Genomic DNA, 12,612 nt, shown 5'->3' on the forward strand with positions numbered 1-12,612 from the left:
CCCATGACTTTTTGTAAACTGTATTTAATACAAAGAACTGCACAGATGTAGATATTATAACAATCTATCGATAAACACACACCTTGTCCTCTCCTCTGCGCCACCGCAGTCTGTGGATTGAAGAACATGCAGAAAGATGGGGAGGAGCCGAAGTCTGCTGCCGTTTGAAATTTAAAGGGGAAGAATCGCAAGATTTTTAGGGTGCTAAAGCCCCCCTAAAAATGGCCTAGCAACGCCCATGACGATGACAAGCCGGAATGAAAACGAACCGAAATGAAATAGGAGTAACGAGGCTATTTTTAAAATGTAAGGAGTAGAAAGTACAGATAATTGTGTGAAAATGTAAGGAGTAGAAGTAAAAAGTCGGCTGAAAAATAATTACTCCAGTTAAGTATAGATACCCAAAATTTCTACTTAAGTAAGGTAACAAAGTATTTGTACTTCGTTACTTGACACCTCTGGAGTTAAGACATATATGACAGGGGTATGAAAATTTACCACATAACTAGCAATGACTGTTCATGAGTGTAGAAACTGGACATCAGGGTCTAGAATGTTAGTCTGTGCAGGTACGGGCTGATGATCCGTAAAGAACACTGTTAATGCCGTCGGCCTTTTTACAGTGGGAAGCATGAGGTGGGCATGGACTGGCTGATGAAGCCCGTAGGTCTTCTCAGGATCAAAGAGAACAAGACTAGCTGCATAACAAGATACTGCTATGGCTTCATGAGTGCATTGATTCAGTTCTAATTGACTACAGGGATAATCCTGAAAATATTTACTCTGGTCATTCCAAGCCCATATGATTTTCTGCTGTGGAAAACAAAAGGAGCATGAATGAAATTTGAGAGCTGCAAGAAACTGCATAAATTTCAGTCTTACATTACCTGTTGGTACCTATTCATCGCAACATAATTACTGTATGACTTCAGAAGAGTGTAGTGCACTAGCATTTTCATGATACTTTCATGCAGATTTGGTGCTTTCATGTCTTTTTTTGGAGCGATCAGCCCCTGGCCACTGCCTGCTTTCAGTGTATAGAAAAGAGAAGTGTGAACATTGTTAAATTCCTTTGTGAAAAGAAAAGTCTTACAGGTTTGAAACAGAATGATGGTGAGTAAATGATTACAGGATTTGTATTTCTGGGAGAAGTCATTTTTTTTTTAGAATTCAGGGTTTGTTCTTTATCTTGCTATTTCTGACAATATCTCTTTTCTATCCCTGTTTAAAGTGTCTGCGCATAGCAGGGTTTATTTGAAATGAGTAGAATGTACAGGGGAGACATCATGTTTCCTGTGAGTGCTCAAGCCAGACTAACTCCATTGGCCGGTTTGTCTCGGTCGTTCACACTGACAGTTCTAGAGTATATATTTGGCTGTTAGACCTTTTCCATTATGTAAAAAACAAGCACAACATTAAGATGCACAATTAGTTCATTAGCAATGAAACCACACACTGTAGAGCGTGCTGAAATCCACATAAAGAATATGTAGACCATTCTCTATATGTAAAGCTGATATGAAGCAACACAAATATGTATGTATGTACTGTATGTATTTATTAATAATAATAATAATAATAATTATATACTTCACACTGTAATACAGATTGCCAGGTACAGTAGCAATAGTAGTAGTAGTGTTACGTGTGAGTGTGCGTGCGTGCGTGTGTGTGTGTGTTGTAAGCATGGGTATATAAAAGTAATCACAAAAATATTTTTTGATTTGGATTTCTTCTGAATGGTCCATTAACAAAAGTGAATATTAATACTAATATATATATATTTTTTTATTAGATTATTATTATTATTATTATTATTATATAGTACTATATGATATCTATATTATGTATTGTATATGATTTTTGGATGTCTTCTGCTCACATTTCATGGTGCATTGTTCTAAGTGCTACATTAATATTATAATAATTAAGATAATACATTGGATTAATTACAATAATAATAATAATAATATCAACAACAACAATAATAATAATGTGTAAATTGTCATTTTTTATTTAATCAATCAATCAATCAATCAATCAATCAATCATTTGTGTGTACCAAAACAATAGTTGACAAAATAATGACAATATGATGTTTGTATTTTGGCTACTCACATTTTATGGTGCAAATTGTTGTCGGAAAAAAATTAAATAAAATCAATGAAAAAACTATCAATGTATTCCCATATACATGTGTGTGTGTGTATATATATATATATATATATATATAATTTCTTTATTTTATTTTTTTCGCATGACAAAAATCAGTCTCATGTCTTGCCGATTCCGAGCCGATCCTTTTATTGCCAGCGGCGCAGGCAATGACATCACAGCCACGCGCACACTCACAGTCGCGTGTAAACATGTTTTGCTTGAGAATGATTCTAATTTTAATTTCATTCAGTGTAAATGGCGACTGATAATGTATTAATGTCATGCCAGATGAGGCTTGCACAGCCTCAGTGAGTGTGTGAGAGAGACAGCACACACAAAGTAACTCACAGAAATGTATAGGTGTATACTGGGGTAGAAAAGAAAAAAAGATATTTACAAAATATGATTTAGATAAGCAACATTATACGGCCATGATGTTTCCCCAAATATCAATATCAACACGATTGCAGTGTGACACTGATTTTATACAATAGTATTTCAATAAACAAGAAGTTAAAATTAAGTGACTTAGATTTTAGACAAAATATTGACTGTTTTTGCTCAATTTTGCTGACGAAAATAGTTCCAATCAAGGCCACAGCAGAACTGTTGTGTGTCTCCGAGCAACACACAGTGGTGTTTCTTTACTGAATGAATTCACGTTTTTGAACGAATCGAGTGAGTCAATGATTCAGTGGCCCATTCATAAGGACAGTCACTTGCCTCATTTCTGAACGAATCAGCCATTTGAATGAATCGGTTGAATGAATGAATAAATGACTCACTCATTAAAACAGACACTTGCCGCCACTTACTGCTGGTTTAGTGATATTTAAAAGTATCATTGCATTTTTTCAACATTTATTTGTATGTTTTTTAAAATTATAGAAAACATTAATCTTATAAAATGATTTATGCATTTGAAATTTTGCAGTGTACATGCACCTCAGCTTCATCAAACAGTCTGTGTAAATACATCTAATGCCACTTCTGCAGCTTCTGTTTCCTCAGCAGTGGAAAGATAGAGTTTGTTAATACTAATTTCATTTGAATGGTAACAACTCTACAGTTTCTTATTATGCTAACTGAATTAACTGAAACAAAGTAAGAATTTGATGTGAACGATAACACATTTAATAAAGTTAGGTTAGGGGGGGAAAGTTAACTATTTCTTCCTCTTTCCAGTCACAGAGCACTTTATTTTGAGAGTTGTTTAAGTGAGAGAAAATCTGTAACTTAGTCCAGACTGGGTTTAATCATTTATTTTATTATGTAAAAAATTTTTTGCATTGAAATTTGCATAGATATTTGTTTGTATATGCTGTCAATTATAATTCTTAGAAAGAAAATCAGAATCGGGAAAAATCGGTATCGGCAGGTCCAAAAAAAATCGGATTCGGCCAATAAAATTGCAATCGGTGCATCTCAAATATATATATATATATATATATATATATATATATATATGTGTGTGTGTGTGTGTGTGTGTATGGGAATACTTTGATAGTCACTGTCCCTGGAACATACATCTGTTACTATGGAAGAAGATTAAAAGATTAGAGATTAAATAAAGAAGATTAAAGAATTTACAATTTTTAACCTTTAAATAAGATTTTATTCATTCCATTCTACTTTTTACAACCAAACTGAAATGTTAGCTGAGTAAGATATATTCATGAATGTACTGTTGTACACAAGATCAAATGAATGATATACTTCAGTCTGTATCACAGACTGCCAGGTACAGCAGTTTTGCCTCTGCAAATCAGTGTAAGATCAGCAACAGAGTAACTCTTAGTTTTTCCTAAGGGAATTTCAGTTGTAGCACCACACAGATAAAATCAGTCCTATTGTGACAACAGCATGTCAGCCTGCCAGTCAAGATCTCAGTTTCAAAGCAAAAGCAGCGAGGCTGAGCCCCCATTTGAGTCCCCTCAAAATCCAATCACGTAGTCCGTACGCTGCAATAATACCAAAATTCATCCGTTTACACATATCTGTCAGTTGGATTCTGTAAAGCATCAGATATACAGTGGCCCCAAAGTATCTGAACACTTAAGCCAAACTTATAAATGTCATTGTGTTAGATCAAATGCAGAACTTCAGCAACATGCCATTTTTATGTTTAGTATGCATTAGACTGTCAGTCAACAGTCTGTGTGGGCGGAACCTGGGCATTCACTAGACTGAGACTAGCTTTATTGACAGAAATATAATCTCTTTCTGTAGCTTTAATTATCTCTTTAATAATGCCTCGCAGTGAGCCAAGTATACATCACACCACCAACATATTATACATAATTTCTTATGTCCATGCATTCCACAGAAATGCCTTCAAGGTTTCAATTTAAGCATGAGAGGTAATCTAGTTGATGCAATGAATTTCATATTCTGATGAGTTATGTGTTTATCACACTGGATGCTGCCTATTCATTCATATATACAGTTCTGTCAAGTCTTGTTGACTCTCAGTCTGTCTTCCTTTCAATGCCACTCTGAGCTTGCCCTTCAGCCTAAATTTTAGCTGTATAGAAATGCGTGCTGTCACTCAGATGGCTAAAGCTGATTTTTCTCGGTTTCTAATGTGAGAGTGATGATATAGTCACTCACATATTACAGCAGGACTGAATTCATCTGTACTTATACTTGAGAAAGGCAGCCTACAGCTTATGAACTTTTACTATTTATACTTTTACTATTTATATCTTTTACTATTTATATATCTATCAACTGCACCAGAACTAATAAAGTATTAGATATGCATATTGTTACGTCTCTGGACGTAAAGTTATTCTTTGTATGTATTTTATTTTGTATTTATTCGGTGTGATGTATTTCTGTGGTGTTGCATGCTATATTGTGTGCCGTTTCTCTCTCCCTTTCGCTTTCTGGCAGGGCTTGATTGGGACCAGCTGCAAGAGATTATGTTGTGAGCGGGAGCGTTTAAATGCTGGGAAGCGGAGCATTGTTGGAGAGCCTCTGTAGTGCGCGCGTCGTGAAGCTCCGCTGCTGGTGTATCGCCGTTTCGTCTTCTGTCTCCTGCCCCAGACAACGTTGGGTTGTGTAATGTGTTAAACGACGGTGTTGTTGACTTGACCTTCGAATCTAGTGAGTAGTTTACGGAGTTGTGCCGCGGAAACTGCATTTCCTGCACGGCAAGGAATAAGCTATAGATATTCGTTCTCTGTATTATTTATTCGTTTTCTGGGAACAATTATGTTATTCCTGAAGCCGTAGGTTGGGGATTGCCTTTTATTTTTGACAAACTTCGTTTTCTCCTGTTTTGTCTAGCTAGGGAGTTAGGGAAGACTTCTGTATTTATGTTAGTAATTTTCTTTGTTAGGTAATTTATGTCTAAACTCCTAGTTAGTACTTTGGTTTGTTATCTTGGCCTGGATCCCCTTCCGAAGAGATGCGCTTCCTGATTTAAGAAAATAAACTTGTCAAACTTGTAATAATCCCTGTGTGGTCATTGTGAGCTGGGACAGGAGAGGAGAAGTGTCGTTGTTTTACCTATTTTTTTTTTTTATTATTACTCTTGTCACCGGCCTTACCAACCCTAGACTGGTGAGCCCGTGACAATTGGGGGCTCGTCCGCACGTTGTATTCATTCCTTAACCATTTTTGCTTGGCTGTTTTTGAATTTTCGGTAGGGGAGGAAAATCATATGGTAATATGGAATTCGATTTAATTAAGTTTACTCTCTCGCCCACATTGGAAGAATTCGATAGGTGTAGAAAAAAAGATTTAATTTTAATAGTGGAATTTTACAACTTTACGGTCCCGAAAGAGCAAAAGAAGCAAGTTATTAAGGACCAGTTGTATGGTAATTTAGTGGAGGCAGGCGTTTTACCTGGAGGTGTTAAAACGAGAGGTCCCAAGTCAGAGACTGACGGAGAGGCCGCGTCTGACGATGCAGATTCAGTAAGCGAAAAAAAGGTTCCTGGGGTAGCAGACCCGATGGTAACCGTTCGTTTAAAGGAATTAGATCTCGCCTTAAAGAAACAGGAGCACGAAACCCAGCTACTCCGATTGAGAGATGGCGATAAAGGCCGATCGGGATATAAGACTGCAGAAACTAGACCTGGAATCTCAAATGCTGAGTAGTAAACCAGTTCCACTTCCGCGCACCAGGCCTCCTTCTAGTAGTTCTGAGGTTGGGCCACCTGACTTCGAGGTAGGTAAGTATAATAAACTTGTACCTCCCTTCCGTGGAACCGAAGTAGACTCGTACTTTGTTGGTTTTGAACGAGTCGCGGCGAAATTAAAATGGCCCAGAGATATGTGGGCATTGCTATTGCAGTGCAATCTTGTTGGCAAAGCCCAAGAGGTTTGTGCGGCTTTGCCAATTGAAGATTCACTAAATTTTGACATTGTGAAACTGGCTGTTTTGCGAGCTTACGAACTGGTACTGGAGGCGTATCGGCAGAAGTTCAGGGCTTGTTCAAAGAAAGCCAAGCAAACGTTTGTGGAGTTTGCGCGTGAAAAGAGAGCGTTGTTTGAGAAGTGGTGTCTTTCTACTAAAATTGCTACACTTGAGGATTTGCAAGAACTTATTCTGCTTGAGGATTTTAAGAACAGTCTGCCAGAGAGCATTGTGGTGCATTTAAACGAGCAGAAAGTCTCCAAATTGTCTGATGCTGCAGTTTTAGCCGACGAATTTGTGCTCACGCATAAAACTGTATTTACTCCCGTGCGCGCACCAAAAGTTTTCTCCACCATGGATGTGGGGAAATATAAAGGGAACCGCTCTTTCAGGCCTGCGAGTGAATTTAAAAATGCTTCAAAATAGCCTGACAGAAAACGAGTTTGTTTCTATTGCCTTGATCCTGGCCACTTGATTTCAAATTGTAAAGCTTGGCAGCAGAAAGCAGGTGGTAAGCCTAAAGGGGTAGCAGTTACCTCACTTACCTCTGTTCCTGAACAGTCGAGTTCGCGATCAAATTCCTCGACCTTCAAGTCATTTCTGTAAACGTGTACAGTATCGCTCCCAGATGGTTTTTCTGATTCTAAACCTATTATAATGCTAAGGGATACAGGGTCCGCGCAGTCAATCATACTGGAAAGCACCCTGCCGTTCTCATCAAAATCGTACACTGGTAATAATGTGCTCATTCGTGGTATCGAAATGGGCTGTACTTCAGTGCCACTGCACACTATATATCTAAAATCTGACCTTATTTCTGGTCCTGTGAGTATCGGTGTGCATTCACAGTTACCTGTGGAGGGCGTAGATATGATCCTAGGTAATGATTTGGCTGGAACCAAAGTCTTCCCTTATCCGATCGTATCTGCGGAGCCTGATGTTAGCGGCCAAGACGATGCGCTGTCACAGTTTTCTTCTCTTTTTCCGTCGTGTGCTGTGACACGCGCGCAGAAAAAAATTGCTGATGTACTTGATCTTTCTAGCTCGTTCTTAGGTTCATCGCCGGAGAGCTCTGAATGTAAATTGCTTATACAGCCGCAACTGTCCCAAGGTGATGAGTATTTGAAAGAAAATGATGTTCCCTTAAAAGTGAGTAGAGAACAGTTAATTGCTGCACAAAAATCTGATGTATCTTTGAACAAATGTGTCAGTGCTGCTGCAGACAGAACGAAAATTTCAGATGTGCCGGTAGGTTATTGTTGGGACGATGGTGTGCTAATGCAATGGTGGAAGCCGTCCGATTCGGAACGTGAGCGAGCTTATCAGATCGTTCTCCCTGACGGTTATCGAGCTCAAATAATGAAACTGGCCCACGAGCATATTTGCTCCGGACATCTTGGTGTTACAAAAACGTATGACAGTATCGCTAGGCATTTCTTTTGGCCGAGTATGAAATCTTTGGTGTCTGCATTTATTCGATCTTGCCGCATCTGCCAACTTGCGGGTAAGCCCAATCAGGTGATCCCTCAAGCCCCGCTTCAGCCTATTCCTGTAATGGGAGAGCCTTTCGAAAGACTCATCCTTGATTGCGTAGGCCCCTTGCCTAAAGCCAAGACCGGTCACCAATACATCCTTACAATAATGTGTACAGCTACGCGCTACCCGGAAGCCGTGCCCCTACGGACAATTACAACAAAAGCTGTAGTTAAAGAATTGGTTAAGTTCTGCTCCGTGTTCGGGTTACCAAAAATAATTCAAACGGATCGAGGAACGAACTTTCGAACAGCTGGTGAAAGAACTGCAAATACAACATGAGATGTCAAGCGCCTATCATCCAGAGTCGCAAGGTGTGCTTGAGCGCTTCCATCAGACTCTCAAGTCAATGCTGCGTGCGTATTGTGTCGAAACCGGCAAAGACTGGGTAGATGGATTACCCTTATTGATGCTGGCGGTAAGAAGCACCGTGCAAGAGTCCTTAGGGTTTAGCCCCGCCGAACTTATGTTCGGACATACAGTTCGGGGACCCTTGAAGTTAATCCGTGAACAATTTCTTAGTAAAGATTCTCCCTGCATGCCGATCCTGGAATATGTGAGTACGTTTTGTGAGTACCTCCATAAAGCTTGGGATGTCGCCAAGCAGCATCTTACCGACACTCAAGCCAAGATGAAAAATAGGTACGATAGGAAGAGCGTTGCTCGCAGTTTTCAACCTGGAGATGCAGTACTAGTGTTGTTACCCGTACCGAATTCTCCTTTGCATGCTCGATTTGCTGGCCCATATACAATTGACCGGAAACTGAGTGATACTAATTATACAGTTCTCACCCCCGATCGACGGCGTAAAAGCCGAATCTGCCATATAAATAGGCTGAAACTGTATGTGAACCGAGACGAGTCTGGTGTTAACTCTGTAACTAGAGTGTCTGAAGTGAACGTTGTTGGTCTGCTGACTGGTTATACACCGGAGGGAGATGGTTTAGTTGACAAAGATGCTCTAACCTCTTGTGGAAGGCTTTCAAACTCTGCAATTCTGTCTACATTGCCAACTTACCTCTCTTATCTGCCTGAGAAACACCGCAATGATATCATCGAATTGATTAACATGTATCCCTCTCTGTTTTACGATGTTCCCTCTCAGACTAACGTGTTGGTGCATGACATCGATGTGGGTCAAAGCATGCCCATAAAACAGCATGCTTACCGAGTGAATCCATGTAAACGTCAAGTGATGAGAAGTGAAGTTGAGTACATGGTGCGTAATGGGTTTGCTGTCGCCAGTCAGAGCCCATGGAGTTCCCCTTGCATTCTTGTGCCCAAGTCTGACGGCTCCCATCGGTTCTGTACCGATTTCCGAAAGGTAAATAATGTTACCAAAGCTGACTCTTTCCCACTTCCCAGAACAGAAGATTGCGTTGATCGTGTGGGATCTTCACGCTATGTAACCAAGCTCGACCTTCTTAAGGGTTACTGGCAGGTGCCGTTAACACCGCGCGCTTCCGGGATCTCAGCTTTTGTCACGCCTGACGCGTTCATGCAATATACAGTGATGGCCTTCGGAATGCAAAACGCACCTGCCACATTCCAACGATTAATGCAAACTGTGTTATCAGAAATAAGAAATTGTGAAGTCTATCTCGATGACGTAGTGGTTTACTCCATGTCGTGGGACGACCACTTATGCACCCTTGATGCAGTTCTAAAGCGCTTGGCGGCGGCATCGTTAACACTTAACCTCAGTAAATGTGAATTTGCCAAGGCTGTGCTTACATATCTCGGGAAACTAGTTGGGCAGGGCCAGGTGAAACCAGTGAGTGCAAAAGTTGAAGCTATTGCTGAGTTTCCGTCACCTACTAATAAACGTGAATTGCGACGTTTTTTGGGAATGACCGGTTATTACAGGGGGTTCTGTAAGAACTTTGCCACTGTGGTTGCGCCCCTTACCGATCTCCTCAGCACGGAACGAAAATTCGTATGGGATGAAAAGTGTGAGTCCGCCTTTTGCTCAGCGAAAGATTTGCTGTGCAATGCTCCAATCTTGTCTGCCCCAAATTTTGCTTTATCCTTCACTCTGCAGGTTGACGCAAGTGCTCGTGGCGCCGGTGCAGTGCTGATGCAAGCTGATGACGCTGGCATTGAACATCCTGTCAGTTATTTCTCTAAAAATCAATACCAAATGTCAGCAGAACTATAGTGTCATCGAAAAAGAGGCATTAGCGTTACTTCTAGCCCTCCAACACTTCGAAGTGTACCTGAGCTCTGGTAATCGAATTGTTGTGTATACAGATCATAACCCCTTAACATTTCTGTCTCGTATGTCAAACTCCAACCAACATTTAATGAGATGGGCACTGATTGTACAGGAGTTTGATTTAGACATACGCTATAAGAAAGGTGCCGAAAACATCGTAGCGGATGCGTTGTCCAGGGCTTACGCTAATGAAAATTGAATGTTGTAATCTGATTCATTACAAACCTGGATTTGTAACTAAGGGTGGGGGTGTTACGTCTCTGGACGTAAAGTTATTCTTTGTATGTATTTTATTTTGCATTTATTCGGTGTGATGTATTTCTGTGGTGTTGCATGCTATATTGTGTGCCGTTTCTCTCTCCCTTTCGCTTTCTGGCAGGGCTTGATTGGGACCAGCTGCAAGAGATTATGTTGTGAGCGGGAGCGTTTAAATGCTGGGAAGCGGAGCATTGTTGGAGAGCCTCTGTAGTGCGCGCGTCGTGAAGCTCCGCCGCTGGTGTATCGCCGTTTCGTCTTCTGTCTCCTGCCCCAGACAACGTTGGGTTGTGTAATGTGTTAAACGACGGTGTTGTTGACTTGACCTTCGAATCTAGTGAGTAGTTTACTGAATTGTGCCGCGGAAACTGCGTTTCCTGCACGGTAATGAATAAGCTATAGATATTCGTTCTCTGTATTATCTATTCGTTTTCTGGGAACAATTATGTTATTCCTGAAGCCGTAGGTTGGGGATTGCCTTTTATTTTTGACAAACTTCGTTTTCTCCTGTTTTGTCTAGCTAGGGAGTTAGGGAAGACTTCTGTATTTATGTTAGTAATTTTCTTTGTTAGGTAATTTATGTCTAAACTCCTAGTTAGTACTTTGGTTTGTTATTTTGGCCTGGATCCCCTTCCGAAGAGATGCACTTCCTGATTTAAGACAATAAACTTGTCAAACTTGTAATAATCCCTGTGTGGTCATTGTGAGCTGGGACAGGAGAGGAGAAGTGTTGTTGTTTTACCTAATTTTTTTTTTATTATTACTCTTGTCACCGGTCTTACCAACCCTAGACTGGTGAGCCCGTGACAATATCATTACAGATGGATTCTCCATCAGCTTTTGAGTTATTGCAGAAAATAAGCTCTGTGACCAAAAAAGTTCACAAATGAACACAGATTTTATGAATTTTGAAGCCTACGGAAAATATCATCATCAGAAGTCAAAAGCTAAATTTAGGATATCAACAAATTACACCAGTCATGTGACTTCAACGCCACCAGCATTAAGTATCCGACAGATTTCTCAGTCTTTTATTCAAAGACATTTTCCCTAAAAGTTTGAGTTAGAATAGTTTGCAAAGCGTGATTATAAACAGCATGCAACTATGAAAGCGGAGAGATTTTTCCAGTTCAATGATGGTATTAAATGTCTTCTGCAACCTCTGTAGTACTATTTAGAAACCGTTAACAGCCACCTTTTTCAAGCCAAAAATATGAGGGTTTCATTAATGTATTTTATGTTGTACAATAAAACATGGAAATATCTTGAGCTTGTGTTTACCAGAGACTTTATTTCAGGCATTTAACCCCCCCCCAAAAAAAAAAAAAAATTATAAAAACCTATTGAATTCCGGACAATTGAAACAGGAGTGCTAAAATTCTAACTTGCTTCCTGTTTCTGGTTTTGGCTTACAAAAACACACTGTCCCTTCAGAACTCGTGACCCTGGACCACAAAACCAGGCATTTGTGTTGTAATCAGACTACACTAATCGTACTGTCTGTGTTGTGCTGTAGATTCAATTGCAGTGTTGCACTGTTGTGGAATAAATATTCCAGGAAATATTGCCAGAATATTTCTGTATGGTATTCAAAATACTTCAAAAAGTGTAGAATACATGTAATATGAACAATCAGTCAGCAACTGAACTAATTTACCTTTCATAGTAAGTGTTTGATTCATTAAAAAAGAACTGACTCAGAGTCATTTGTGTTGTAAACCAACTACACTAATTGTACTCTCTGTTTTGTTAAGTAGATTCAATAGTGATGTTGTGCCACTGTTTAATGAATATTGCAGGAAACATTGTCAAGAGTACTTTAGTGTGGTATTTAATCAACTTCAGAAGGTGTGGAGTATACGTTATATGAACAATGAGTCAGTAACTAAACTTATTTAACTTTAACAGTTTATAAATCTGTATGTCTTTAATTCATTAAAAAGAGCTGACTCATTAAAGTCATTTGTGTTGTAATCAGACTACACTAATCATACTAGCAGTGTTGTGCCACACTAGATTAAATTTTGCCTGAGAATTTTTAGTGCAATATTCTGTCAACTTTAAAAAGTGTGGAATTTTAACAGTA

The 12,612-nt window shown here is 39.5% G+C and overlaps 1 protein-coding gene across 1 annotated transcript in view; it reads left to right on the forward strand.

Moving 5' to 3' along the window:
- The window catches only part of LOC306852003 (protocadherin-15-like), a gene marked incomplete at its 5' end in the record, with an annotated part of 238,116 nt that overhangs the window by 96,010 nt on the left and 129,494 nt on the right, over positions 1–12,612 (forward strand). The gene's annotated exons all lie outside the window — the stretch shown is intronic.

This window comes from Barbus barbus (genome assembly GCF_936440315.1).
Source record: "Barbus barbus genome assembly, chromosome: 32".
Lineage (NCBI taxonomy): Eukaryota > Metazoa > Chordata > Actinopteri > Cypriniformes > Cyprinidae > Barbus > Barbus barbus.